General features: G+C 42.5%; 1 pseudogene; it reads left to right on the forward strand.

Annotated features, from left to right (window-relative positions):
• The first annotated feature begins 326 nt into the window (after positions 1 to 326).
• LOC133227379 (centrosomal protein 20-like) lies at positions 327 to 4974 on the forward strand (annotated as a pseudogene).
• The last annotated feature ends 205 nt before the right edge of the window (positions 4975 to 5179 follow it).

Raw genomic sequence — 5179 nt, forward strand, 5'->3', positions numbered from 1 at the left:
TAGCTGTGATTTTAATGTCTGTGAAGAAAGCAGAGAATTCCCTGGCAGTCCAGTGGTTAGAACTCTGTGCTTCCACTGTAGGGGGCCTGGGGTTGATCCCTGGTCTGGGCACTAAGATCCTGCATGCCCAATGGAATAGCCAAGAGAAAAAAGAAAGGAAGAAAGAAAGAACGAAAGCAGATAGAGCCTTGAACCTGCATGAGGCAAGCAAACAGTTGAAAATGAGATGTCTGCCTATAAGAAGGACACTGGAAAGAGCACCGCCTTGATGAGAAAGGGAACAGAGCAGGAAAAACACAGACCCACATGGGAATTGTAAACTCGCCATGTGGAACGCAGATGGTGCAGTAGTACCTCAGCTGAGAAACAGTACAAACTGGTTCCAGAACAGTAAAATAAGGAAAATGTTGCAACATTTCAAAAACTGGGGGTACCTTGGATTCCTTAGAAAACAATTGCTACTAAAGACAATTTCACTATAAAAGTAACAAACCACAAACCGGTGACTCAGGGATTCAAGATTCATCTATCTGGAAACACTACCATCGTAAGAGTCTTTGAACTGGATGGACAAAAACGGGAGTGGAGAAAGTATTTGTTGCGGTTGTTTAGTTACTAAGTCATGTCCACCTCTTTTGCAACCCCAGGGACTACAGCCTGCCAGGCTCCTCTTCCCATGAGACTTTCCCAGGCAAGAATAATGGCGGGGGTTGCCATTTTCTTCTCCAGGGGATCTTCCCAACCCAGAGATCAAACCCGCAACTCCTGCATTGGCATGCGGATTTTTTAGCTCTGAACCACCATTAATAACTCTTAATTACCTTGGACTAGACTGACACGTAACTTTTATTTATATTCCACGGTAAGAATTCATCATTACTACACCACATGATACTTGTACCAATGCTTAGCAGTGTGCCCAGAAGAACGTAATGGTTTTGTAAACATACAGCAATGATCTCAGCAGTGGCCACAGGCCTGGAAAAGGTCAGTTTTCATTACAATTCCAAAGAAAGGCAATGACAAAGAATGCTCTAACTACCGCACAATTGCAGTCATCTCACATGCTAGTAAGGGGCTTCCCTGGTGGCTCAGAGGTTAAAGCGTCTGCCCGCAATGCGGGAAACCTGGGTTCGATCTCCAGTATTCTTGCCCAGAGAATCCCATGGACGGAGGAGCCTGGTGGGCTACTAGTCCATGGGGTCGCAAAGAGTCAGACACGGCTGAGCGACTTCACTTCAGTTCTTCACACGCTAGTTAAGTAATGCTTAAAATTCTCCAAGCCAGGCTTCAGCGGAGAAGGCAATGGCATCCCACTCCAGTACTCTTGCCTGGAAAATCCCATGGATGGAGAAGTCTGGTGGGCTGCAGTCCATGGGGTCACTAAGAGTCAGACACGACTGAGCGACTTCTCTTTCACTTTTCACTTTCATGCATTGGAGAAGGAAATGGCAACCCACTCCAATGTTCTTGCCTGGAGAATCCCAGGGACCCCAGAGCCTGGTGGGCTGCCGTCTCTGGGGTCGCACAGAGTTGGACACGACTGAACGACTTAGCAGCAGCAGCAGCAGCAGCAGCAGGCTTCAGCAATATGTGAACCGTGAACTTCCAGATGTTCAAGCTGGTTTTATTTTTTATTTTTTTTAATGTGTGTGTTTTTTTAAATATAAATTTATTTACTTTAATTGGAGGTTAATTACTTTACAATATTGTATTGGTTTTGATGGCAGAGGAACCAGAGATCAAATTGCCAACATCCACTGGATCATCAAAAAAGCAAGAGAGTTCCATAAAACCATCTATTTCTGCTTTATTGACTATGCCAAAGCCTTTGTGTGGATCACAATAAATTGGAGAATTCTGAAAGAGATGGGAATATCAGACCACCCGACCTGCCTCTTGAGAAACCTATATGCAGGTCAGGAAGCAACAGTTAGAACTGGACATGGAAAAACAGACTGGTTCCAAATAGGAAAAGGAGTTTGTCAAGGCTGTATATTGTCACCCTGCTTATTTAACTTATATGCAGAGTACATCATGAGAAACGCTGGGCTGGAAGAAGCACAAGCTGGAATCAAGATTGCTGGGAGAAATATCAATAACCTCAGATATGCAGATGACACCACCCTTATGGCAGAAAGTGAAGAGGAACTAAAAAGCCTCTTGATGAAAGTGAAAGAGGAGAGTGAAAAAGTTGGCTTAAAGGTCAACATTCAGAAAACGAAGATCATGGCATCTGGTCCCATCACTTCATGGGAAATAGATGGGGAAACAGTGGAAACAGTGTCAGACTTTATTTTTGGGGGCTCCAAAAATCACTGCAGATGGTGATTGCAGCCATGAAATTAAAAGACGCTTACTCCTTGGAAGGAAAGTTACAACCAACCTAGATAGTATATTGAAAAGCAGAGATATTACTTTGTCAACAAAGGTCCGTCTAGTCAAGGCTATGGTTTTTCCAGTGGTCATGTATGGATATGAGAGTTGGACTCTGAAGAAAGCTAAGCACCAAAGAATTGATGCTTTTGAACTGTGGTGCTGGAGAAGACTCTTGCAAGTCCCTTGGACTGCAAGGAGATCCAACGAGTCCATCCTAAAGGAGACCAGTCCTGGGTGTTCATTGGAAGGACTGATGCTGAGGCTGAAACTCCAATACTTTGGCCACCTCATGCAAAGAGTTGACTCATTGGAAAAGACTCTGATGCTGGGAGGGATTGGGGGCAGGAGGAGAAGGGGACGACAGAGGATGAGATGGCTGAATGGCATCACCGACTCGATGGATATGAGTTTGAGTGAACTCTGGGAGTTGGTGATGGACAGGGAGGCCTGGCATGCTGTGGTTCAGGGGGTTGCAAAGAATCAGACAAGACTGAGCTACTGAACTGAACTGAACTGAGCAATTATCTTTGCCACATTGTCCTATCAAATAGAGCAGTAAGAGTTATTGATTCTGCCTTGGATATCAGTAACTGATCCATCTTCTTTTCCTTCTCAGTGTTTTCAGGCTTGTTTAGGCTGTCATCCCCTTCCACTTGGAATACTGCAATAACCTGACTTGTCCTACGACCTGTTTCTCCCTATCACTGTTAGAATACTGTGGCTGTAAATAATACTAGCTCTAGGTAACTTTGGAAAAATTGGGAACTTATTATACAGGCTCTTCATTATCTTATGGACCCTGAAGCAATAATAAAGCTAGGTCCAGGAAAGTTCTGGGAAAAGAAATTGAAAGGGTATCAGTATTGCAACCAATAGTCAGGTATTCCCTGTCGATCTTTATTTTATTTGGCCTCTCTTTAAGAGAAAATTTTTTCTCCCAATTCACGGTGAGGTTTCCTATCTTTTTGGGGGGCCACACCACGAGGCATGTGGGATCCCTGTTTCCCGACCAGGGGTCAAACCCGTACCCTCTGAGTTGGAAACACAGACCCTTAACCACTGGACTAGCAGGGAAGTCTGTCTTAACATGGCAAAAAAATATTCAGTGTCTTTTCCATCCTCCCTTATGGCTCAGCTGGTAAAGAATCTGCCTGCAATGCGGGAGACCTGGGTTCTATCCCTGGGTTGGGGAGATCCCTCGGAGAAGGGAAAGGCTCCCCACTCCAGTATTCTGGCCTGGAGAATTCGGTGGACTGCGTAGTCCATGGGGTCACAAAGAGGCAGACATGACTGAGCGGCTTTCACTTTCGCTTTTCCTTCAATATGCTACCATTCATAGACAGCTTTGGGATGAAAGTATTTTTTTACGTTTGTCTTCTGTCTACAAGGGCTAGGACCAATAAAGTCATCTACTTCTTTTTATCGCCCATGGATCTGACCCTCATGTTTTATACAATCCAGGCAGGGTGATTGTTCAATAAATATTCAACAAATCAGTGAATGACCAACAACATTATTCTGTTTTATTCCACTCAACATATTGTTAGCCACCTGTAATCTATGAATTCTTGTTCTGATTCAGTCAAATTTTTCATCCCTCAAGAAAAATTTGTCATAATGACTAAGCCTCAAAAGAAGGACAATTGCTCCTTTATTTTCTTGATTTTATGATTCAGGACTTGTCTTATCTGGCTGTGGCATCATAAATCGTCTCCATCTCGTCCTGTGTTCAACTTCACAGACAGGTTCTGTGTATTTGTCTTTCTTGTAGATCTTTATTAACTTGGAACTTACTAAATACTTTTGTTCCACACGCACAAATTTTGATTTTCAAAATTTTCTTGTAAAAAAAAGGTACAATATGAATAAAATTCAGCTTATAGATGATTGTATAGTGTCTTAGGAACTATTTTATTTACATTAATACTGTGCATTTGTTCTCTGTTTGTTTTGGTTTTACAAAACAGCCCCATAAATAACTAAGGATGGAACTTTTTCCCCAAAGCGTTTTCTCATTAGTGTTATCTCAAAGCTCAAATCTGATTTTGTTACCAAATCCCACATGATTTGGTTATCAGATCCCACAGGAGATGATTGTCTCATGTAGCATTCAGTGAAACAGTTCTCTTGGAAGTAAAAACAAATGTCGTCAAGAAGCAAATGGACTGCAGGCAAACCACTGGCCATTGAAAACTGGCAACTGCTGCGGAGCTGAGGCCATTTTAAAGGACTCCCTGGGAAAAAGAAAAGTATCGCAGCATTTAAGGGCGAGGATTTGAGCTGAACTTTTCAGTGCCCTTGCTGATAAACCATCATTGTCTCATGAAAACCTTCTCATTAATGAGTCAATTCGGGAGTACTTGGAATTCAATATGAGTATATGAGTCTGTCCCTCAGGAGATTCTGGTCAACCTGTGGTTCATGGACAGTTTCTCATCTGTCAACTAAGTGATTTTTGAAGAATCAAAGGATAATACAATACCTCTTTTATATCGAATTTTAGCTCATTTCTTGCATGAAACTAAGGATAATATCCGAAATACACTTCTAAAAGGGTCTTCAGTTGCCAGATGCAAATCTTGGCAGACAATTTAGTGGAAGAAAGCGAACGGTCCCCCCTACTAGGGACTGAACCCAAACCCTCACGGTGGAGGTGCAGAGTCCTGAGCAGTGGACTGCCAGGGAATTCCCAGAATGAATATAAATCTTGACCGTTGTAATAAACTTTTAAGAGACATAAAAAACAACAACAAAAGAAAAATGGATTGTAAATAAATCGTATGCCAGTTTTTATAAAAAG

Source organism: Bos javanicus, chromosome 16 (assembly GCF_032452875.1).
Source record: "Bos javanicus breed banteng chromosome 16, ARS-OSU_banteng_1.0, whole genome shotgun sequence".
Taxonomy (NCBI): Eukaryota; Metazoa; Chordata; class Mammalia; order Artiodactyla; family Bovidae; genus Bos; species Bos javanicus.